Here is a 26,894-nt window from a genome sequence, read left to right on the forward strand (position 1 = left end):
ATTCGGTTTTCATTTTCAAGATGCGACCGGACCTGCTGAGATTTTCCATGAATTTCATTTGTTGATTCTAAAGCTGAAGATGGGGGTGATCCTGGACCAATCAGCTCTCTCATGTTCTGGGAATATTTGACTTACCCGGTCGATCAGATCACGTCTGTCCCACACTGAAACCTCAGAATCCTTCCCCACCCCCACCCTCGTTACTGGCAATAAACAGTTCATTACATAAACTTACATGAGTACACAACAAGAACATTTGCAAAATATACAGGGAGAGCTCCGTTCCGTTCCATCAGCACATTCTGAATCAGTTAATTTTTGTTCAGGACCCATGAGACATTAAGCCGTCTCTGTCAGACCACTAACAAATGGCCATTCGCGTTCTGTGTCTTTGAACACTTTGGTTGGTGCACGGATGAAGTGGAATCTCACGTTTTGAAATGGACATAATTCATAGTATTTTCAGCTGCACTTATAATGTTATATCTGGCGCTTCCAGTAAAGTGCAGACAGTTTTCACTCAGTAACCGACATGCGATCAAAGCAGGAGGACCTATGTGTCAGCGAAAACAACAAGAATGATCCACCAGCGTTGGCTTGCAATTCTGCATGTGGAACGAAGATCTGGAACTCTATCAAACAGTGAAAACGACTATTATGGGGCTTGGACGCACGACTCTTTGATTAAACAACTCACATTGCACCGAACTGAGATATCCAGGGTTGGCACACGATGCATTAGTTTTCTATTTCATTCTGAGCATAATTCATCTGGCACAGCAATTTGCAAAGATCCAGCTCATTCCTCCCAATCACAAATAAAATAATTCACATCCTTCACTTTTGTTATTTGTTCAAAACATTACAAAGTTGGAAGTCAGGAGACATTCAATAAAAAGGAAGAGTGTGCAAAAGCAGGTGGAGATGGACATGGAAAAGAAGTATCACTAATCCCGAAGTCTTAAATCGATTTATATTTCCAAGATGCTAACAGATCTGCTGAGATTTTCCAGTAATTTCATTTGTTGGTTTAGAAACAGGAGATGACAGTGATCCTGGACCAAACAGTTCTCCCGTGCTCTTGGGATACTTGACTTACTGTGTCTATGTCCCACACTGAAACCTCACGATCCTGCCGCACCTCCACCCTCGTTACTGACAATATACTGTTCATTACGTTAAACACAAGAAGAACAATTGCAAAACGTTGAGGGAGAGTTCCCTTCGGTTTCCATCAGAACAATCTGAATCACTGAAGATTGGTTCAGGACCAATGTGACATTGATCTGTCTCTGTCAGACCCCTAGCAAGTGGCCATTCGCTTTCCGTGCCTTTGAACACTTTGGGTGGTGCACGGTTGGTTTGGAACCTCACGTTTTGAAACGGACATTATTCATTGTATTTTCGGCTGCACTGATAAAGTTGTCTCTGGCGCCTCCAGTAAAATGGACACAGTGTTCACTCAGAAACCGACGTGTGATCAAAAGCAGGCGGACAATGAAAGCAGCAAGAACATTCCCCTGCGAAGGGTTTCAATACTGCACGTGGAACAAAGAGCCGGAATTGTATTAAGCCGTGAAAGCGCCCATTGTGAGACTTGCACCCACCACCCTCATACTAAGCCTCTCACACTGCACCGACTGAGCTAGCCAAGCACGGTGCACTGTGGATTAGTTTGCTATTACATTGCGAGCATAATTCATCAGCATTTTTTTCAGATCCAGTTCATTCCCCCTAATCACAAAAATATCATTCACAACTTTCACTTCAGTTATTCCTTCAAAGCATTACAATCTATTCAGCACTTGTCCCGGGATTTAAGGTTCAGCCTTAATATCTTCATATTTTTACCCTCACCTTTATGTCGCTGATGTGATTTCCAATCACTCTGGCAGACAGTAAATCAGTCGGGAAATTACCTAAGGAAACCCAATCATTTCCGTTTACAGTGTTGGGCATTTCCCATCTGCTGACGAGATAGAGTCGGCTCAATCAACACTTTCTTTGTTCTTTCTGCCGAAAACCTTTACCACTTCTTATTTTCATGTCAGGAGTTTTATTTACAACACGTTCCAAGGACTGGAGCAACATTCCAATGTCCTGAAGCCCTTTCCAATTTAAAGCGAAAGGTTTGCTCCTTTCACACGGAAATTGCTGTTACTAAGGAAGGAGTTTCCACGAGTTGTTTCCCATGGCTTGGCAGAAAGTCGCTGATTGAAGCTGCAGTGGCCGCTTTCTGTTGGCATCGGGAGCTTGGAGAAGGTGATGTCGTATTCTGCTGCGTGTAAACGTCTCACTCCCTGCGGACTTGGGGTGAATCATGGATGAGTTTTCCCAGTTACAATGTCAATATATGGTCGGGGTAAATGCTTATACTGAAATATTTGATGCTTATTCCCTGGGTGGGGTCGAACCACCAACATTTCAGCCAACTGCGCTAACCATTTGAGATTCAGAAAATGGCAACGCAGATATCCAAAACCAATGTTATCGACGGTATATGAGGATACATCGGACAGCAGGAACTTGCGTTGTTTTCAGAGACGGTCGCTAATGTTAAGACCGAGAGAGTAAGCAGACTGAGGAGCTGCAAATACTCAAATTAAAAGGCATCCACGCATGCGCACTCCGCTCACATACATCTCCACATAGTGGCTCACTGAGGCTGCTGGTATTTGAAGCCACGATTCGATAGAAACTGAAGCTGAAACTCCAGCATATTAGACCGCTCGACCACGCTACCACACAAAAGCTATCACTCAGATTTGTTTTGACTAGTGTTTCAGCATCGATTCACTTCAGGCACTTAGACCTCGCAAATTTTGTAAAAAAAATTGGCGTAATTTAAGAAGAAAGACTAAAGAAAATGTACAGACAAGGAACAGGGCCTTCATCCATTCAAGCCTGAGCCGATCCAAATCTACTGTTTAAATCTGTCACCCAATTCCTAAGCATCTGTATCCCTCTGCTCCCCACCTACTCATGCATCTGTCCAGACGTATCTTAAATGTATCTACCGTGATTACCTCTCCCGTCTCTGATGACAACGCGTTCCAGACACCCAACACCCGCTGTGTCAAGTAGTTGCCGCGTGTATCCCTCTTAAACTTTTCACCTCTCACCTTGAAAGCGTGACCTCTCGGTATTTAATCCTTCAATCTGGGAAATAAAACTTTTCTCTATCTACCCTGTCTGTACCTTCATGATTTTGTAAACCTCATAAAGGACCTCCTCAAACTCCTTTTTTCTAATGAAAACAAACCTAACCTACTCAACCTCTCTTCCTAGATTGCACCTTCCATACGAGGCAACATCCGCTTAAACCTTTTACGTGCCCTCTCCAAAGCGTCCACATCCTTTTGGTAATGTGGCGACCAGAAATTTACACAGTATTCTAAGTGTGGCCAGACCAATGTATTGTTCAATTTTAACATGACTTGCCAGCCATTTTATTCAATACCCCATCCAATGAAGCCAAGCATACTATATGCCTGCTTGTCTACTCTATCCACGTGTGTAGCAACCTTCAGTGTATAATGGACCTGCACTCACAGATCTCTCTGTCCATCAACTTCCCAAAGCTCTTCCGTTCATTGTATAACCCCAGCTAGAATTAGACTGACCGAAATGCGTCACCTCACAGTTGTCTGTTTTGAACTCCAGCTGCCACTTTTCCGCCCAACTTTCCAGTATATCTCTATCCTCCTGTATTCTTAAACAGTCACTTATACTTTCTGCTAGTCCAGAAAACTTCGTGTCATCTGCAAACTTTCTGATCATTCCAACAGTGCTCTCTTCCAGATCATTTATGTATATCACAAACAACAGTGGCCTCAACACTGACCCCTGTGGAGCACTACTGGTCATCTTTCTCCATTTCCAGAAACTCCATTCAACTGCCATTCTCTGTCTCCTATTGCTCAACTAATTCTTTATCCACCTGTCTAGAACACCCTGCACACCATGTTACTTTACGTTCTGTATTTGGTTACCATGGGGAACCTTATCTAACTCCATACTGTAGTGCATGTATATGACATCAACAGCCTTTCCTTCATCTATCAACTTGGGCACTTCCCCGGTAAACTCTGTGCCTCTCACTGATATGCACATTATTTTCTAAATATGAATAGATCCTATACTTCAGTACCTTCTCCAGCAACCTTCCCAACACTGATGTTAGGCCCATTGTTCTGTAGTTATCCAGAATATCCCTACTGTCCTTCTTGGACAGGGGACAATATGAGCAACGTTCCAGTCGGCCAGAACCTCACCTGTGCTGGAGCATGCCACGAAGATATCTGTCAGGGCCCCAGCTATTTCCTCTTTCACCTCGCTCAGGAACCAGGGATAGATCCCATCCGTTCCTGGGGATTTGTCCACATTAATTACCCCTAGCCTGCCCAACACAGTTTCCCTACTTATGTCAACATGATCCAGACTAATCAAATGTTTTACTCTAGACTCATCATTCATCATGTTCCTCTCCTCAGTGAACACTGATGCAAAATAATCATTCAGAATCATACCCACTCTCTCAGATTCGACATACAGCCTTCCTTCATTTTCCTTCAGTGGACCAATCCTTTCTCTGGTTACCCGTTTGCTTCTTATATATGAAAAATAGGCTTTAGGATTCTCCTCAATTTTGCTAGCGTGAAGTTGTTTCATGACCCCTTTTAACCCCCTTCATTCCTCGTTTAAGACTTGTCCTAATCTTCTCATGTTCCTCCAGGGACCATTATGTTCTTAGCTGCCGGGGCGTTATGTATGCTTCCCTTTTCCTCTTGGCGAGTCGTACAATTGTCCTGTCATCAACAGTTCACGAATATTGCCTTTCACATCCTTTGCCTTCAACGGGACATGCCTATCCTGCACTATATTTAACCTACCTTTGAAAGCCTACCACATATGAACTATGCTCAACCCTGCTCCACTGTCTGTAGTCATGGCCGAGTGGTTAAGGCGATGGTTTAGAAATCCATTGGGGTTTCCCCACGTAGGTTCGAATCCTGCTGCCTACGTTATGAATGCTTTCCTGCTGGAGCAATTCTCGCTCAAAGTTCAGAAAACCTATTTTGCAAAGCAGGCCGGTAATTTGATTAGACTTGGGAAACTCGAGTTCTTCATCAGAAATGACCCATATTTAAAACATTATCTCTGTTTCTCTTTCCAGATACACTGCTCGACACATCGGGTTTCTGCAGTTGTTATTGAACGTCCTGAGCAGAAGTGCTGCTATTCATTAGATTCCTTTAATCCCTGTCCTCTGTTCTCTGACTCGGGTCAGTGGCAACACTTCCTCCTGCTCGTCAAAGTGCTCATTCCCCACCGCTCCCTCTCCCATCATTACAAACAACCGCAGAAAATTGCCACTTAACCATCTTTGTTCCAAAGTGAAACTCACCAGCCTCGGGAATCTCTCCACCAAACGGGATTTCTCATCCCTGGACATGGTGCAAGCTAGATGATTCTGAAGAGATACTGTGAAAATATTGTCAGTTGGCAGTTGGAAAACTGTTTAAGAAGCAAACCATATAATTTAGGCTCCAGCTTTGGAAATCTTGAGAAACTCTTTGGGAAATCGAATCAGAGGAGGATGAAGAAGTGTGAACTTTCGGACCGAGTAGAGGACGGGACATTGACTCTGATGTTCTCGGGACAGGAACTGATCTGAGACATTGAAAGAATTATCGCTCACGTACGTGAGGAATGCAAACTTCATCTGGACTCTGGGACAATGAAAAACTCTGGAACACTCAAGACAAAATCCAAATATTGACTGGGATCACGACAGTACGAGTACTATAGATGGGTCAGTTTTTGCCCAGTGTGTGAAGGAGGGCTTCCTGACACAGTATGTCGACATGCCTTCAAGGGACAAAGCCACTTTCGATTTAGTACTGGGTAACGAGCCTGGCTAATTTTAGATTCGGGAGTAGGTGAGCACTTTGGAGACAGCGATCCCAATTCTCTCAGGTTTACTTTCGTGATTGAAAGGGATAGGGGTACTCCACGGAGCAAGAGTTTCAGCTGGTGGAAGGGAAATTACGATGCAATGAGGTAAGATTTTGGAAGGGTAGAATGTGGTAGGAAACTGCAGGGGGTGAGCACATTAAAATGTGGAGCTTATTCAAGGAAAAACTCCTGTGTGTCCGAGATAAGTATGTATCTGTCAGACAGGGAGGAAGATATAGAACGCGTGAGCCGCGGTTTACTAAGGGAGTGGAATCCCTGGTCAAGAAGAACAAGAAGTCTTATGTTAGGACAAAATGTGAAAACTCAGTTAGAGCGCTCGAGGGTTCCAACGATATCAGGAAAGACCTAAAAAGAGAGCTGAGAAGAGCCAGGAGGAGACATGAGAAGTTGTTGGCAGATAGGTTCAGGGTTAACCCAAAGGCTTTCCATAGGTATGTCAGGAATAAAAGAATGACGAGAGTTAAATTTGGGACAATCAAGGAGAATAGTGGGAAGTTGTGCGTGGAGTCAGAGGAGATGGGGGAAGCACTAAATAAATATTTTTCGAAAGTGTTCGCTATAGAAAATGAAAATGTTGGCGAGGAAGATACAGAGATACTTGCATGTAGACTAGAAGAGATTGAGGTTCACAAGGAAGAGCTATTAGAAATACTGCAGAGTGTGAAAATAGATAAGTCAGCTGGGCCGGATGGGATCTGTCCTAGGATCCTCTGGGAAGCAAGGGAAGAGATTGATGACCCTTTTGGCGTCGATCGTCAAATCATCGTTGTCTACAGGAATAGTGCCTGTGGAATGGAGCATAGCATATGTTGTTCCCGTGTTCAAAAAGTGTCGTAGAGACAACCCTGGTAACTACAGACCAGTGAGTCTCACTGCAGTTGTTGGTAACGTGTTGGAAAAGGTTATTATAGATAGGATTTATGACCATCTAGAAAAGAGTAATCTGATCAGGGACAGTCAGCACGGTTTTGTGATGGGTAGGCCTTGCCGAACGAATCTTATTGACTTTTTTGACAAAGTGACCAAACAGGGAGATGACAGTAAACCGGTTGACGTGGTGTATATGGGTTTCAGAAAGTTGTTCGATAAGGTTCCCCACAATAGGGTATTATACAAAATGCTGTGGAATGGAATTGTGGGAGAGATTGCAGCTTTGATCAGTAATTGGCTTGCCAATAGAAAACGTTGTTGTAGTTGATGGAACATGTTCTTCTTGGTGTCCAGGTACTGGCGGCGTACTACAAGGGTCGGTGTTAGGTCCACTGCTGTTACATGAGATCTAACCTTGCCAATCAGTCTCCCATGGGGAACATTGTTGAACGCCTTACTGAAGTCCATATAGATCACAGTTACTGCTCTGCCCTCATCAATCTTCTTTGTTACTTCTTCAAAAAACTCAATCAAATTTGTGAGACATGATTTCCCACGCACAAAGCCATGTTAACTGTCCCGAATCAGTCCTTGCCTTTCCAAATACATGTACATTCTGTTCCTCAGGATTCCCTCCAACAATTGGAGTATTCTTGGCAGATGCAGTTTCATGTCGGGAATGCGAGGTCATATACTTTGTTGGGAAGAATCAAAACACACGCTACTATTAAAATCGATAGAAACGCAAAAGATGTGCACTGCAGATGAGTCTCAGTGTTCTTATACATGAAACGAACAAAGATTAATCACATATTTATTTCTTGCTGGCAAATAAAAAGCCTTTTCTGATGCTCACAATTCAAGAGATGGTTTCCAAGAAAATAGCAAAATTAAGTCACCAGTAGAGTAATCAATTACCAAGATATTCCTTCGTGATGTTTTATGGGACATGTGGGATTTTTTTGATTATGGTTCTCCAAACGTTTTTACAATGGAACGGAGAGTTTTAGATGGGAAGTTAAGATCACGCATGATTATTGCCATTTTTGTCACTCACACACAATTGTTTTTCCTTGTATGATTTATTTCGCTTTGTGGTTACTGCGAGTGTGCTTGTAAACTATACATGCTTGTGAGTTCATTCCTCACTGTTCCTCAACTCCAGCCAAACAGAGTTTACATCCTTCTTTCCTGAATCAAGGTAATCTCTAACCATTGCATAGATGTCATTAACACTTCGGTATTTCACAGGCCTCTGTATATCATCTTACAATATTAATTGATCCTTTACTGTGTTGCAGTTGTGCATAAGAAGAGAAAAATAGAATAGAGAATGGTGGACCTCCGCTTCACACACCCGTTATTGAAGCGAAAATACAGATTACTGCCCATAATACGATCGTGGAAGCATGTGCCAAACCCTCAGGAAACAGAGAATAAGTGCAGTGCCACAGGGCATGTCTGGTACAGCACCACAAAGACAACAGAAATGCTGATCTGAGCTTCTATTTTGGATGTATTTCTAAATGAGCAATAGAGTGTTACGTGTGTTCCATTAGGAGTTACCTCACACAAGGAAGTAACCAGTGTTGCAGACGGTCATATCATCCGAGTTCCAAGCCCTGGAATCAGAGACATTCAATATTCTGTGCATAACTGCAAGGAACAGCTGTCCGAGCCGTTTACAGTCCAGATGAAATTATGAATGCAGCTCTCTAGCTGTCAGCCTCTTTCTCCTTTGTCGTGTTTCGTGCAGTCCCTGCGTGGAATCTCGTCAACCACGCTTGACCTGCACATGATGCGGGTTGGGCCTTGTTTTCTCGTGAGTTGTTGTCTGCGTGAGGTTCTCGGTTTCTATGCTGTCATACGTCCGAGTGTTCAGAGGAGTCTGGATATCGTTTTCCAGAATTTGTTTTTAATACAGGGAAGCATGATTTAAAAATTACCGCAAAGCATATCATCGCTGCGAACTTTGTGTGCCATGCATTTGCGAATGAAGGTGTGTGGATATTGGTTCTTGGTAAAGAATTTGTGTGGGCGTCAGTCCAGCAGTCCCTAGTAGCAATACGTACAAACGGCAAGGGCCACATATTCGACTAGAATAGCACAACAATAATAGGACAGGGCAAGCAGAAGACAGCCAGACAATTCCTGGAAGCAGGGCACTCATCCACGGATTCCATCCGTTGGACCCAATCTGCAATCGCAACAAGCGGAAGCAGCGGTAATGAAACCAAATAAATTCGTACCAAAACGTGAGAGCAGCGTTTCACAGGAACCTCTGCAGCGCTGAGAATGTCGCCCAGACAGGCGAGGAAAAGTCTGCAAACCATATTCCTAGCGTCACCGAACTTTCCAACAAGAACTCCAGAAGCTTCCGAGCTTCACATCTTTCTGCTCCAAAACACTCTGCTTTTCCACAACAGAGAATTGCACACTCAACTACCGCGTGTAAGATGAGAATACCAGCCCCTACACTACCAAGGGCGGCAGTAAGAGCGAGGGGAAATAGCTGACACTGTCATTCCACAGCTACAAACGCTCTCTTTGAAATGTACATTTTCGTATGAATGTCAGGGCAGCAGTAGAATATGGGAACTAAACAGCCCGCGCTGTGTATTCATATTCTGGACAATGTGAGTTGTTCACAGCTTTCCCTGAAAGTGAGTGGACGTCGTTATTTCACCGCTGTTGTGAAGCCAGATCCTGCACTGAATCTGCTCCCTCGTTTTTTGTTGTTGTGGCTAAAAGGTGGGCAATCGCAACGTAAAACATTGTTATATTTCTCTCATTTCCTTCATTACTGTCCTGGTGAGGGAGCCTGGAGATTGGCTCGCTCGATCAGATGGAGGCACCAGCGCATTGTTGACCTAATTTAATCGAGAATATAATTGGTAATATTCACTTTGCATGGTACATTTTTCTGTTATGTTCTATGTTACTTGAGCACGTTCTGTTACTTGGCAATGCACTAAATCTCCAGAATGTCGGCAAGCTCCGTTTGGAATTGTTTCGGTGCTATTTGTGTGAACAGTTCTTGACATACACGTCTCGCACTGCCTCACAGACAGAAGTAATGAGTTTGTGTGTCTGATAATGACTCTGCCTTTTGAGTTTTGCACCTTGTCCACGTTAAGAGCTGTCAGTTTTGGATTCACTGGAGAGTTGAGAGGACAACACGATTTGTGAGGTTTTTTTTAGTCAACGAAATTATTTGATGGAGAACTTGGGAATGTATCAAGGAGAATGGTCATTGTCTGTAAATGCCTGGAAAACATTCCTCTCTGTGTCATTTCAAAACATTACGCCTCAAGAAAAAATAAAATTCAAACACGCTGACTTCGTAACAAACAGCATGCGTTTTTGCAAGTGGTCTATTCAAACTAATGTCAGGCACTGGAGTGTCACAGAATTGCCGAGCACGGAAGCAAACCTTCCTATCCAACTTGCACCTGCTGAACAGATGACCGTAACTAATCTAAACATATTTGCCAATATTTGTCCCTTATCTCTCCAAACATTTCCTGTCTGCATACCCATTTGGATGCCTTTGAAGTGTTGTGAGTGCAACAAAATCTGCCACTAAATGTGGCAATTTATTCCACACGCACAAAAATGTCTGTATTAAAAACAACTGTCGCTCACATCCTTTCAAATTGTACTGCTCTCACATAAAACCTATGCTATCTCGCTTTAAACTCACGTGACTTCTGAAAAAGTGAAGATTGACTCTGTTCTCTGCTCGTCTCCCTCATGATTTTGTAAACTTTTCCAAGGACATCCCTCAGGCCTGAAGCTCCGGGGAAAGCTGTCGAAGAATATTCAGCTTCTCACTAATGTCCACACCGTGCAAACCTTTCAAATCGTTGTAAATATTTTTTTTAATTATGCGAAGGTATTCATAGAAAGTGCCAGGGGAAATTGTCTGAAGTGAAGCGATGCTGAAACATTAGTCTTGACAGGTTTGGCGCTTCGTTATCGTCAGGGAGCGTCGCCGAGTGGTTTAATGGAGGTAAAAACAATGAATGCAGATGCTTGAGACCAGATTGAGGATTAGTGCTGCTGAAGATCCCTGTATTCCTGATGAAGGGCTTTTGCCTGAAACGTCGCTTTTACTGCTCCTCGGATGCTGCCTGAACTGCTGTGCTCTTCCAGCACCACTAATCCAGAGAGGTTTAATGTGCTGTGTTTAGGGTCCAGTCTCTATTGCGTCGTGGGTTTGAAACCACACTTTGCAATAGAACAACTGCAGGAAGCTTCTTATGACAGAACTACACAGGTCCTGATATTGCTTTATGGGTGTGTTTGTTACTTCTCGGGTCTCTCACCCTCTCTGCGATAAACACGGGAACATGAGCAACTGATTCTTAAAATAATGAGAACTACTGCTGTCCACTTCCTCTCGAGCACTGTGCGTTTGGACGTGTAGACGCACAATTTTGCTGCCAGTTGCTGTGTCTCAAATGGTCAGAGCATTTGGCTGAAATGTTGGTTGTCCGAGCCCAAAAAGAGCACAGAGCCTCAAATATTTCACATCAAGTATTGTGACCGACCATATACTGACAATACAACCACGAGAACTCATCCATAATTGACCCTGAGTCCACAGTGAGTGAGATAGTCACGTGCAGCAAAATGTGACCCAACTCTCTACAAGCCCCTGCTGCCACCAGAAAGGGGCCACTGCAGTTTCAATCAGCGGCTTCCTGCCCATCCCTGGGACACACCTAATGGAAACTCCTTCCTCAGGAACGGCTGTTACCGTGAGAAAGGGTAAAAAATTCGAATTCAAATTGGAAATGGCTTCAGAAGATTGTCCCTGTTTTTAAAACATTTTATAATCAGAATTCCTGTCTCGAATATTAGAAGTGGTAAACTTTGTAGGCAGGTAGAACAAAGAAAGTGTTGAATTGTGAGGACTCTGTCTCTTCAGCAGATGGGATTCCCTACACTCCAATCAGAAATGATTTGGTTTCCTGAGGTATTTTCCCGATTGACTGGCAGTCTGCCAGAGTGTCTCGGAATCAGTTCGGCGACCTAAGGATCAGGGTCAAAATATGAACATATTAACAGAGAATCGTAAATCCCGGGGCAAGGCCTAAATGGATTGTAATGGTCTGAAGGAATAAATCTGAGATTTGAAAGACTTTTTAGATTAGATTACTTTAGATTAGATTAGATTAGATTAGATTACTTACAGTGTGGAAACAGGCCCTTCGGCCCAACAAGTCCACACCGCCCCGCCGAAGCGCAACCCACCCATACATTTACCCCTTACCTAACACTACGGGCAATTTAGCATGGCCAATTCACCTGACCCCTGCACATTTTTGGACTGTGGGAGGAAACCGGAGCACCCGGAGGAAACCCACGCAGACACGGGGAGAACGTGCAAACTCCACACAGTCAGTCGCCTGAGGCGGGAATTGAACCCGGGTCTCTGGCGCTGTGAGGCAGCAGTGCTAACCACTATGCCACCGTGCCACCCACTTGAATAATGCTATTTGCAATGGGGAGGAATGAACGAGATTTTTGAAAATTGCCGTGTCAGCTGAATTAAACTCAGTATGAAATCATAAATTAACCAACACCAATCCTGTCCTGGTTCGCTCAGTCGGTAGAGCTTGAGACCTTTAATCTCAATGATGTGGGGTCGAGACCCACGCAGGGCGTTGTTGTTTGCTAATCGGTTTGCCGCTCTTCATTAATGTTGCAAGAGCGAAATCGCTCGCTGAGGCAGGTTTTGTTGACACATTTTTTCCTCCGTTTTTGATCATCTCTTGGTTTCTGAGTGAAAACTGTCTCCACTGTACTGCAGGTGCAAGAGACAAGGTTATCAGTTCAGCCGAATATGCTATAAACAATGTCCCTTCCAAAACGTGAGTTACCATTCCAAACGTGCCCCAACCAAAATGTCCAGAGACGTCGAATGCGAATGGCCACATGACAGTGACAGCTGCATGTCAAATGGTGCTGTAATATAATTAACTGAATGAGAATGCTCCGATGGAAACCGAATGGAACTCTCCCTGAAATTTTCCAAATTCACTCGGTAAATGATGCTGTTGTGTACCCATATGGGTTTACGAAATGAACAGCTTATTGTCAATAACAGAGGTGGGGGTGATGCAGGATAGTGAGGTTTTCGTGTGGGTCAGAAGTGATTTGTTCGAACAGGGAATTCAAACGTCCACAGAGCAGACATAGCTGATTGGTCCAGGATCGCAGTTCTCCCTTCTGTTTCAGTACCAACAAAAGAAATTGCGGGAAAATCTCAGCAGGTATGGTAGAATCTTGGAATGGAAAACCGAGTTAAATCTTCAAGACCAGTGACACTTATTTCTCCATGTCCATCTCCGTCTACCTTTTTATTGAATATCTCCTGACTCTCAACTTTATACTCAGTTTGTCTTTTATTACTCCGTCTCCAAACTTTCAATGAACTTTCAATGTACGGAAAGTGAAATATGGCGCTGTAAGTTTTCTCAATGAATCCACTTTTTTTTCATTTGTGATCATTTTAGCTGCACATCAGTTTCTTTCTTTCTTCCATTTCTGTCCACTAGGAAAAGACCTTTCCGCCCATCTGCAGTTCGGGTTATTGAACATTCATCTTTTCGAGTCCAGGAGCTTCTATTTCTTGGAGGACCTTCTGCACTGCATCTCGGGTGGGTTGGGTGCGAGGCTGTACCACTATATTCATCTGTCTATAGATATCGGAGCAGGGTCTATTTATTCCACACCACCAGGCTTCGTCATCGCTCTTCTGAATCTTGGTTATTATTACCCTTGCCATGGCACCTCCTTCCTTGATAACAGGAAACCGATATCACGTGTCAGGTGTATCTGTAGCCGTGGTGGATACTACTAAGTGCCAGTAACTGGGTACACAAGGATCTCTGCGTAAATATTTAGTGACTTATTTATCGTCGTCTTGGTTACCAAACGGGCATGGGTGGCATGTAAATGTCAACTTAACATCCTTGGTTAAGATTACCGTCTGCGGTTGTATCCCAGACACCCCTGCCTTCACGATTCGTCCTGCCATGCAGCCCCATATTTCTATGAGTCTACTAATCACTACTTACACTGATTTGGATCCGGTGTTGTCCAATGTCTCCTCAAGGTCAGCTACACGTTTGCAATGGCTGGCGTGTATCAACGTGGCTCTTTCGGCGATCTTAACAGCTGTCTGTGTTGTAGGGAGCCCTTGGAACAATCCCAGCCAGCTCTTCGCCTTCATGCTTTTGCTCCTGAAGTCTTTCACCACCAGCCAGTCTTCAGGTTCTAGATTGTGCATCTTCCCTTCTGGAGGTTGGGGTAGTGCTGCCCTTCTTTTGATTCTGTATTTGAGACAGAAGTGTGGAGAGTTTTATTCCGCAACATAACATCTCGTCCTCACAGTGGTCTGATACCTGTCTAACAATCGGTCTTGGGCCAATTCCTGTATTGGGCCACCTTCCAAACAAAATCTCAAACGTCCAAAGATTTACTCTTCCTCTCCTTCATATACATTAGCACAATTGGAAATGCCTTTGTCCATGTCACCTCTAGTTCCTCACAACATTTTGTCAATTTATTTTAAAGGGTAATTTTCTCTCTTTCCACTGCCCCACCGCTCGCTGGGTGGTAGGCACAATGTTGCCTCACCTTTATTCCCAAGTAATCACTGATCTGCTGGAGGGCAATATTTATAAATGGCTTTCCATTGTCGCTGATTAGCCTTTCAGGGATGCCCCATCTCGGAATTATTTCAGTTAGCAAAGCCTTGGCTACTGCACTGGCATCCTGTTTAGACGTGGGAGCACTTCCACCCCTTGGGAAAACATCAACTATTACCAGACAATGCCTTTTCCCTTCGCTGGGTGTTAGTTCAATAAAATCCATCTGTAAATGTTCAAAGGGTCTTTGGGATTGGGAGTGTTCTGCCTGATTCATTTGTATTCCCCTCCCCACATTATTAGTGGCATAGATAACAGACTATTCACATTTTTTCTGAGTTATGAGTAAATCCCTTTCTGTACCAGCGTGCTGAAATATTGTTGTCCATCCCCACTTTTGACACATGGTCCTTACCGTGTGTTACTTTGGCATAGAAAGGTAATAAAGATCGTGGTAGACAGGGTTTACCATTGGGGCCACACCACACCCATTCCCTCATTCTGCACCCTGCCCTTGTCAATTCACGCTTCTCCTTCGATGTGGCATGCGACTGTAACTCCCATAAGTCTGCTTTGGATTACAAATATTTGACATACACATGTCAAACTGATCACTTGGCGGCTGATTGGCTGCCGTCCTTGCCGCTCAATCTACATTTTCATTGCCTTGAGAAATTGAATCATAAATTTTCCTGTGGGCTTCACATGTACATACAGTGATTGATTTCGGCAATCGGACTGCTTTGAGGAGGTCAAAAATCAGGCCATGTTATGTGATTGGCTTTCTAGTGGAGGTCAAGAAGCCCTTGTTTATCCACAGGGATCCAAAATTATGTACAACCCCGAATGCATATCTGCTGTCGATGTAAATATTCACTGTTCTTCCTTCGGCCAATTTACATGCCTCAATCAAGGCAATCAGCTCTGCTGCTTGCGCTGACAGATGAGAAGGAAGTGATCCCGCTTTGACTACCTCGTGGGTAGTTGCTACAACAAACCAGACACTGGCGTATCTCTTTGCTTCTAAATGCTGACCTATCCACAATAAAACGCCGTATCCAGATTCTGAATTGGTGAATCCGAACACGTCTGGTCTCGGGCTTCAAACCTAAGAACTTCAACTGTTGTTCCACAAGTTGTAATTTTGCGAGACTCGCAGAGCATCGCAAGCCGACCTTTCTCACATTGTTTCTCTGTTGATGCTGCGATTAAGCATTCGCTTACATACTGCTGAAGCGCTGATCCCCCAGGTTAAAACAAGACTCTCCAGACTCCTGTGTAGAACCTCTTTAATTATGGCGGGGTCTCACAGTAATCTTGAAAATGTCACGTGAAAGTATACTATTTGCCTTTGAATGAAAAAGTGAACCAGAATTGACTGTCGGCGTGTAACGGTACACAAAACAAGGCATTTGCTAAATCCACAATAGAGAGCCATTTACATCCGGTGGAATTTGAACCAATATAATATAGGGGTTGGGAACATTTGGGGTGTGTGGAACAACAGCGTTCTTGATAACCTGCAGGTCATGAACACACCTCCATTCCCCCGATTCACCTGGTATGTTTGCCTTTTTGAACGAAAAAAATGGGTGTTCTCACCAGTGATTATTCACGGGGGATTATCACTCCAGCCTATAAGAGAGATTCAAAGACTGGGGTAATTCCTTACACAGCCTCGGGTTTTGACGGCTCTTTTGCTTTGCAAGGACGACACTCAGACTTCGGGGTTATTCTTAAGGGTTCGTATGAGCCCCACATCGTGTTTGCCTTTTGCCCTGAAATCTTTTGGGACCCTTCTTAATCTTGGGTCCGAGACATCGACCATAGGTAAACGCCAGACGACACTCCTGGCGGGGATTACCTGGACTGCCTGAGTTAGCCGATTTAGTATCTTCCTATACGTCCTTTTAACTGCATTGAAGCAGATACCCACACCGACTCTGAAGATACAATCTTTCGTTTTTTGTGCCTGTCGTACCCATGGTCCCAAATTCTGACACCTGTCGCTAGATGCCTTCGCCAATGATCCGTGAGGAAAAAAGCCTTCCACATCAAAAAAACAGGGTCTACTTACCGTCACAGATACTTAAAAACGTTTAAAGTGACAGCACATCTGTGATCATTCCAATAAAATTCGCACAATAACAACTGATCTGGTTTAACCAATCTCCTGAACCAATCCTTCTCTTATGATTTGTCAGGACCATCGCGGTGTATGTGTGCTGTGCAGTGCAGCATATCTCCAGCAAGAAAATCGGTGTTAATGGGATTAACATGGCTACTTGCTTCCTGGGTGAGTGAATCGCTCATGGACCCTATCGCTCTCTGACATGCATCAGGGGTCGTGATTCGTATTTTCCAGCCTGCACTGTTAAATCTTCTTTTTGTATTACCTGCAAGCCCGTCGGGGTACTGCGCAAATCCGACACCAGTCTCACTATGAGATCCCGAGACATCAGATTTAAAGAACAGAATTCCGATAACAGAAATGAGAATTGGAATGTTTCCCCATTACTGGTTTCGCACAATAGGGGTGTGGTAAAACTCTCTCGTGTCACGACTCCTGATGCACCGATTAAGTTCAGGAAGCTTCCGTTCATCTTTATTTGCGACGACTCTCTGAACTGCCTTGATTTATGACCTGAATATGTTGCCCTTGTATCTTCCAAAAAAGTAAGAGGTGCACCTTCCACATATAACATAGATGTAAGCATTGACTTATATGCATCATCGTTGTACTGAAAATATAGTTCATGCTTCGCAAACTCAATGCTCAGTGTAGAGGTGGGACATGTTTCAGTGCTAATAAGGTTAGTAGTAGAGATGAGCATAAGCGATTATTCGTTTGCAAGCATAAAGCAAAGAGGTTTACCTGTAACTTTGGGGCTTCCCACCTCCACCTCAACCTTCCTCCATTAGTCACCCTGCTGCCCAGCCCCCACGGCCGATTGAGACTGTCTGGGCGTGCACTGTCTCACTCATTGCTCTGCAAACAAAGCACCCGCCAGATTTACCTCTGCCAGCCCTTCTTTTCACGCAGCACCTCCTTCCAACGGCTGGGCGACCATTTGCATCATAGTCAGCTGAGCTTTATGTGTTTGCTGTTCCATCTTTAATTTCCGTTTTTCCTTCTCTTGGGCCAGAACGTTTTCAGCATGTAGCGCGTGGAGTTCCATCAAATTCAGGTTTTTCCGTGTACCAGGTAATACATTAGCAAGACGCCTCATGTAATGGGTGCCTGATAGCTTTCACATATTTGCTTTAAAGCATAATTCGCTTCTTCTTAACAACACTTCAAGGTCAGTGGCCTGAATAATTCGAGTTCCTTTCCAGATATGGAGTTGTTTTTTTTCTAATTCCTTGGCTGTTGATATGGTAGTTTGTTGGCCTTGTACGTCTGCTATAAGTTCGGTTTAAATATACATAGATTTTCTTTCTGTCTGCAACACTTGCCCTCTGAAAAGCCAGGCCCTTACTTTTTTTGTTTCCCTGTGCTTTTATTGGTTTCAAAAGAAATGTTAATTTTCCATTATAATGGACATCACATTATTTTCACAGTTCGGTGCACCATCGGGGGCCGACGTGCCTGTACTGCACTGTAACGTTCTCTGTTGTAAGATACATTTCCTGCTGGTTTCCGATGTCTCTCCTCACTGTGGAAACTTCCAGACACATCTTCCAGTGATTTGTCTGTACTTCATTCAATCCAGAAAACTGTAGTTCTTGCTGAGAATGTGATCTCTCTACAATGGAGAGAGGAAAACAGAGTCGGTGACAAAGCTGAGATCACTTAAGTTCTGTCCAGAATCAACAAAAATTACCCCGGTCTTCCACTGTCCTGTCACTTTAACATTGCATTGTGTACCCAAACCATCATACCAGTCTCTGGTCTGCTGCAGTTCTTCTTCCAGGCACAGCGCAAGCTGGAAAATCGGCAATTCATTTTCTACTGAAAGACCATGCAGATTTCAGGATCCAACATCGAGTTCAATCATTTTGGATTCTGTCCGCCCTCTTCCACATTTTTCACCCACCTATACATCCCATCAGTTCCCAACACGAATCATTGGACTCGAAGCGTTCACTGTCCTTTCTCATCATAGATGGACAAGAGCTGCTGATTTTGTTCAGACATTTTGGCATTTCTTCAAAGAACACTTATTGTTCAGTTGTAATCGCAAGACTGCAGGAACCGTCTGATTGCAGGCGGAGAAGTTCACAGGAGATGAAAATAATGCCAAGGGCTGGACCATTCCCATTGTGAAGGTAGATGAGCTAAGCTGGGGCTGTGTAACTAAGCACAGAGAATGCTGAGTGAGAAACCGATTAACATGCACATATTATGAAGAGGATAGATATGTATGACAGGAATAAGGCTTTTCGGGAAGGAATAATAACCAGTGACATAGATGAAAAGCAGGAGAAAAGCGGTTTAGAGGAGATTTAGGAAAAACGCTTTCACCCATAGAGTGTTGTTCATCTGGAATTTCTTATTTAAACGTGTGGTAATGCTAAGTGTTATGGGGACATTTCAGCAGTATGTCGCCGAACACTTGAAGATCCAGCGCACACGTGGTTAAGGACCAGATTCTGGAAAGTGTGACGAGGTCAGATGGACGTGAGGTGGGTGTCCCGAACGAAATCGTTCTAAGGCAAACGTTTGTGCTGAAAACTGGGTGAGGCCGCAACTCTGTGGTGCAATGGAAAGGGCGTTGAATTTCTACGCCTTTTTTAAGACTGCCATTCAAAAGTTGTGGATGCAAATCTCATCAGAGTCGAGTTTTAGTTTATGGTTTGAAAGGTGTTCAGACCAGACTCGGCTGCTCATCTGCAAAACGTATAACATTCATGCAAAACCCCAAATGCAACATTTTCCTCTCAGCGATGAATAACTTCGATGTCTATTTATGGTAGAGATCGATAAATATGTGTTAGCCACTTGGCAACACGATGATATGGATATGCTGAAAAAAGACATAAAAGTGCTGCGTGAGCTTTGTTGGTACAGAATGTCGTGGCGAGGCAGGAGCGGTGTTAAGAATGGCCTACTTCTGCTCCTTTCTGCTTGAGTCTTTTCTGGCCCAGGTTTTTAAACAATCACAATGAGAACAATGTGAATCTACACCAATTAATATTTTCTGTCTCACCTCCACTTCGCTACCCTCCAAGCTGGAATAGATAGCTCCTGTTTCAGCTTTAGGTCAGACAGTGGAGAATTCTCACAAGGTCTCTGTCAGGCTGAACATCCCTTCACATAGGTTTCCAAGTGGACACATGGAGCAAGCGATTACATGGATGCTGGGGATTAAGGGACAGATTTCCCACTTGCTGGGCTAGAATGCTGGTCAGGGTAATGAACGTGAATTTCTGACATTTTGGAACTTACTCTGGATTCTTGCGACTTTACTAATTAAACTAAAATTCAATTTGCCCATGCATCACATGATTAATTTTTCACTATTTATAAAAAAACCATGCGACGTGCCCTTGGATGTAGTAATGCAGAAGATTGTTGACGTTGTGTACAGTGTGGGTCATTTAGCCGTATGAACATTCCAAAGGATGCTGGTGAAGTACCAGTGAATCGAATTCTCTGACGAATTGACACCGATAGAAGGAAAATCCCAGTACAGTGGCGACATGACATTGCCTGTGATCAACGCAGGAAGCCACGGTAAACGAACACAAAATTCAATTATGCCTATTTTCACCACATTTTACTATGTCATTTTCCTGAACCTGATGCTCCAGAATCGATAATCCATCATCAGTATAACTTTCTCTGCGCTGTGTTTCATTTCAGATCTTCAGCAAAAAAGGAGTAATTGGTTTGAGGGGCCCAGTGGTAAGATCAGTAGCCATTGGTCATCAGTACACGGCAGCTCCCGTGGTGCAATTCGTCAGTTTGATGTAATTGCACGACAGACTGGAAGTGCGTAAGGTGCCAAAGTTGCACATTCGGTTCTCGCCAGGTGTTGGTTTTACTGATAGTGACCAGAGATGATTGCAACTTCAAGCTGAAGAACAGTTCAAAGACCGAATATTACACCGCAATAAAGTTCACTTTACCCTAACGTTGCACCGACCTGTGATACCAATCTAACTAATATTTTACCATCATAATCCGCAAGTTTATGCAATGATCATTTCATTGCCCTGAAAGTTGTTGAGTCTACGAGTGTTGAAGGCAAGGCATTCAGCACCCTTTCTACTCACTGATAAAGGAACCTACCTCGGTATCTATCACCCTCAATTTACATCGATGTGCTCTTGTGCCAAAATTACCATTTGAAGAAAAATGCCTTCACTGTCCACCTTATGGCAACCTCTGATCATCTTCTATGTCTCTCTAAATTCACCCTTCAAACTTCTTGTCGCTATCAAAAACCGCCTCAAGTCCCTCAACCTTTCCTCGTAAAACCGTCTCTCCATAGAAGGCAACATCCTAGAAAATGTCCTCAGCACCCTTTCCAATGCTTTTACATACATCATATAATGTGGCGACCAGAAATGCACGCACCCTACGAGTGCGGCCACACCAGTTAATTTCTGGAGCTGCAAAGTGATAATTTAGCTCTGAAACTGAATCTCCCAAGAAAAATTAACACACCGTATTACTTGCAAACAAACCTGTCAACGTGGGTGGTAACTTTCCGAGTTTTATATACATGGGCACCGAGATCGCTCTACACACCTACACTTCCAAGAATATTACAATTAGCCAGCAACTCTTTATTCTTGTTGCTCCTTCCGAAGTAAATTATCTCACACTTTTCCACATTAAAACCCATTTGCCACTTCTGAGGTCAGCTCGGCAGATTATCCATGCCCCTCTGTAACCGTCAGCAGATATTGGCACTATACAACATCGTCGATCTTAATGTCATCTGCAAACTTACGAATCCATCATTCCATGCCCTAATCCAGGTCATTTATCACAATGATAAACAACAGCAAACACAAAAAGGAACCTTGTAGTACACTATCAGTTACGGAACTCCAGGATTACCATTTCCTATGAACTGCTACACTCTGTCTTCTTTCAGCGAGCCAATTTCTGATCCAAACTGCTAAACCATCCTCAATCCCATGACTCTGTATTTCATGCAACAGCCGACAGTGCCTTACTGAAAACCATATCCACCACATCAACCACTTTACTCTCATCCACCTGTTTGCTCATCTTCTCAAAGACCTCAATAAGGTTTGCGAGGCACAAGCTGCTATTCATAAAATCGTACTCACTATCCCGATTCAACTTCTTCCTTTTCCGATGACCATAAATCCTATCGCTCATAATCTGTTCCAAAACGTTAGCTGCAAGAAAGCTAAGGATCACTGTTCTATAATTACGAGCATTGTCTCTCCTCCCCTTCGTGAAGAAGGGGACAATATTTGCTAAACTCGGGTCTTCTAGCACTAATGACATAAACACTGACGAAATAAAGCTTATAGTCAAACGTTCTGCAATTTCCTCCCACGATTCGCAGTGAATCCTCGGATACATCCCATCAAGTTCAGGGAACAAACCTATTTTTAGACTTTCATGAATTGCTAACCACTCCTCTTTATGAATGTCAATTTCGTTTATTTTAATGTGTTGCATCTCAATACTCTCTTCGACAACATTGTCTTTTTCATTTTTGATATGATAAAAAAAATACATTCAGCGTCTCTGCTATCCTTGGACTCCGCTGACAACTTCTTATTTCTGTTCTTGACAGGCCATAATCATATGCTAGACATTCTTTTATTCTTGAACTATCAATTGAAAGCTTCATGATTGTTCCTGCCAGACAAAGATTGGCACCTCTTCGCTCCTCTTCACTCGAAGTAGCTCTCTCTTTAGGCCCTTTCTGGTTAGCTTTTAATTCCAAAGCGTCCTACCTCAGCCTTCATATCTCATGTTTACATACGCCTCCTTCTCCTTCTTCTCAAGTGATTCAACTTCTTCAGTAAACCCAGTTCCCTGTGTCGACCTCATATTCCCTGCATGATGCATACATACTTACCAAGGACATGCAGTAGCTTTTCCCCGAACAAGCTCCATATTTCAGGTGTGCACAACCGTGGAAGTTACTTTCCACTTTCAGTGCATCTTAAATTTTGCCTAATCGCATCAAAATGGCTTTTTTCCCCGCGATACCTCATGCTCTGCAATAAATATCTATTCCTATCCATCACTAAACAAACATAACCGAATTGTGGTCACTATCAACAAAGTGCTCACTTACCTCCAAAGCTGGCTGAGTTCATTACCCAAAAGCAAATCAAATGTGGATTTGCGTCTTGTTGGCCTGTCGGCATGCTGCGTCAGGAAACCCTCCTGCACACATTGGACAAAAACTGACCAATCAACATTTGGAAAGTTAAAGCTCCCCATAACAACTACCCTGTCACTTTTGTTCCTATCCAGAATCATTAGATTAGATTACTTACAGTGTGGAAACAGGCCCTTCGGCCCAACAAGTCCACACCGACCCGCCGAAGCGCAACCCACCCATACCCCTACATCCACCCCTTTAACCTAACACTACAGGCAATTTAGCATGGCCAATTCACCTGACCCGCACATCTTTGGACTGTGGGAGGAAACCGGAGCACCCGGACGAAACCCACGCAGACACAGGGAGAATGTGCAAACTCCACACAGTCAGTCGCCTGAGTCGGGAATTGAACCCGGGTCTATAGGCGCTGTGAGGCAGCAGTGCTAACCACTGGGCCACCGTGCCGCCCACACAATCATCTTTGCAATCTTTTCCTCCATAAATCTAGAACATTTTTGTGGTGATCTCTCCATTCCTGATTCGAATCTCAGTCCATTCTACCTCAGCAGATTCAGTCGCGTCCTCACCAATATCCTTTTTGCTACCATAATACTGTCCTTGACGAATAATGCCACATCTCCCCCTCTGAAACGACCCTCCTGTTCTGACTGAAAAATCGAAACTGAGGTGCCAGGAACAACCATTCTCTTCAGTCCTCCGTTCATGTCTCTGAAATGGCCACAACATCGAAGTCCCAGGTAACAACCCATGGCACCTACCTTATCCCAGATGCTTCTGGCGTTGAAGCAAACACACTTCAAGCCACCTTCATCCTTGCCAGTACACGCTTGTAAACCTAAAATGCTATTTATGACAAAACCACTCACAACGACCTGCAAAATGGAGCGACAATTCAGCTTCCCACTCTGCGGCTGATTTCGCTCAAACCCTTATGAAGAGCGTTGGCAAATTATCCCCTTAGGGTATTGGTACTCTTCTAGTTCGGGTGAAGACTATCCTGTTTGTAAAGGTTCATTGACTTCAGTATGAGCCCCAACTATCCGGGTATCGGAATCTCTCCCTCCTGCATCATCCTTGTAACAACATTTTCAAATGCTCTCTCCCTACACTTCACCTCACTACGACGTAGAATGGGCATCAAATCAGAGAGAACAACTCTGTTTGTTCTAGATTTAAGATGTCACCCTCGATCCCTGAAATTCTGCCATACATCCACATCACTTTTATTACCGATGTTGGTGCATATGTGGACAATGACTTGGGGTTGCCCACCCTCTCCCTTAAGGATCCTGAAAACACGATGCGAGATGTCACAAACCCTGGTAGCTAGGAGACAACACACAAATCATGAGTCTGCCCTATATCCACAGAATCTCAATCTGTTCCCATCGATTTGGAGTCCCCAATAACAAATGCTCTCCTCCTCTATCCCCCACCCTTCTGAGAAAAAGGGGCAAACTCTGTGCCAAAGACCTATACCCAATGGCTTTCCCCTCGGAAGTCATCCCATCCCCCCAAAAAAAACAAATATGGTCTACATGTTACTGAGGGGCACGGCCACAACAGATGACTGCACTGTCTGCCTGTTAGCGTTTCGGCTCGCAATTATGCAGCGGACTGAGCTTACCGACTTCCCTTTAATGCTGAGCTAACAGAAACAGCTCAGTTCTTTTACAATTCATGAAGTTCACGTAGAACAAGCTGCTAAACCTTTCTTCACAACCAGTACTTTCTACACTTAGGCGTACTCAGTTGGATGTGATATGTGGTATATTTCCAATTAACGTTAACTAATTAGAAATTGTACACCTAACGCTGACCCGACACGGCCGACCAGACTCCCTGTCTTGGTGAAATTCACTCATTATGTTTCTGCACGCGTTTTTACAAATACTTTAGAATCAGCTTCTGACACATTTTCCTGAAAAATAATCATTTTCGATTTCAATTACTATAGAATGAAAAAGTGCTCCAAACTTTTCCTAATCATTCATCGCTGGTTTTGAAGTTCGAAGGTCTAGTTATAGATTCATCTGAATATAGGAATTTCCCTCCTGTATACTCTCAGCAAATTCACATCATCAGGGAAACTTCCATATGGACTCAGTTTTACCTGGTTTCACGCCACATGATCTATTCATCTGTTCCACCATCCATGAAACCCCGCCTTGTCTTTTCTAATGGCGTTATACCCCAGTACTTCGTTGGCTTCCTTTCCATTCTTTTTTGTTTCCCAGTAGACGCTTTCCATTCTTCCTGACTTCTTTTGATTCCAGTCATCGGCATCCATGTCTTTTATCATGTTTTTTATATCCCAGGGAAGTCCATCTTGAGAAAGAATGCTGTTCCGAAGCAACACATGAAAACCCGCTCGAATGGTGTATACTGTCGTTACCAGTATAGGGAAGATGGGAGCTAGTTCAGTCACAGGTGAATCGGTTGGTTGTCACACAATGGATCATCAACTGACTGGGAAATGACTGTTTTTCTTCACTTTTCTCCCCTCTCTGAACATGTGCTAAAACAACACAGTAAGGTATCATAGAATGCGGACAGTTAAGATTCTGGCCATTTGATGCAACAAATTCACACCGATCCTCCAGGGATTAACCCTCAAAGAAAAATTCCTTACCCTATTACTCTTCATTTGTTCATGAATAAGGCACCTTACTGACAGTCGACCCATTTGGATTCATGCCATGTCTCAGGCTCTGTGAGGCAGCAGTGCTAACCAGTGAGCCACCTTGCGGCCCTGCAGCAATATTTCAAGGCACATGCGGACGCGTGTAAAATGCGTTTCCTGTCAAAGATGCTCCGCTTTTGTTGTTGTCTTTATCAGGAACAATAATCCTGCTTCCCTGACCAGGCAATGAACCCAAGCCACAGTGGAGATACTGCTGAATTTTAACCACTAGCTGACATTTAGGACGGCAATTGTATCTTCTCTTAACAACATAGTTTATTTCTTTCCTGCGATGAGACGTTTCTTCCAAAATACTATTAGTGACACCGAGATTTTACAGCACAGAATAATGCATTATGTCAATCCCATCCATTCATTCTCATTTCCAGCTTCCAGTAGCCCGCAGTCTGACTTCTGAAGTTTTCATCTCAAAGAGACGTTCCCTGCAAAGGTTTACTCTCAAATGAAGAAGCGAATGAGACTGAAGTCAGATACCATTAAATTTGATCATGAGCTGCGGGAGAACTGACCGCATTTTCAACCAAAGAGGGAAATATGCAGATACATCTTGTGAGAATGACAAAGGCCTTAGGAGAGGCCAACATTCAGAAAATGAGGAATTGAACTGTTGGCCTCTTCTTTCTTCACTTCGGTCTTGAAAACCCGATTCTGTTTGCATACGCAAAGGGGTAAACCGGCAGGCGACTGTCCTTCGAGGACTGGCATCGTCGTGAATAATTGGTACATGCTAATCGTTGAATTCTCCACCTGTTGAGGTAGCCTGGCGAGCTGTGTTCTTCCAGCCTCCTACCTGTTTCATTTGGATTCCAGCAGATTCCTGCCTCTACATAAGGAATGGAAGCATTCAGCCGCTTCGCTGTATGTTTTTCTCCCCCACTATTTCACCATTACTTTACTGCTTCGACTGTATCACGTTGTTCTTCCGGCTAAACTAGAACATTCTTGGCATCAGATGCTGGTCGTCCTTATGTTCCTCGAAGTAGAAACACAGATGGGGATTTCAAAAGTCAAGCAGATGAGGCCTGGTCCGTGAGGAAAATCACTTCACGATGTTCTCTCAGAAATAATTCCAAGCAACACGGAAAATGCTTCTGTGAATGTTTGTTGCAACAGTTGTAAACAAATTCAGCAAGGCCGAAGGGAGATTCGAACACACGGCCAATGGTTGATAAAACCAACGCCCTAGCCTCTGAACTATGGAGCCACAGGCAAGAAAAAAGCCTTTTTTCTGACTAACAGAAAATGATGAACTCTAGCACAGCAAATTCCGTCGTCCGAGGTTCGTGATGCAAGCTTCGTTTTCTGTTTTAAAATACGACTTGAAACCCATTCCTTTGATCACTTGTTTGATATAACACTTTGCCAGCTTCCCAAAATCTCATAATGTGT

The sequence above is a fragment of the Chiloscyllium plagiosum genome, unplaced genomic scaffold (genome assembly GCF_037043375.1).
Source record: "Chiloscyllium plagiosum isolate Xiang-an unplaced genomic scaffold, Cpla_swu_hap1 HiC_scaffold_38, whole genome shotgun sequence".
NCBI lineage: Eukaryota > Metazoa > Chordata > Chondrichthyes > Orectolobiformes > Hemiscylliidae > Chiloscyllium > Chiloscyllium plagiosum.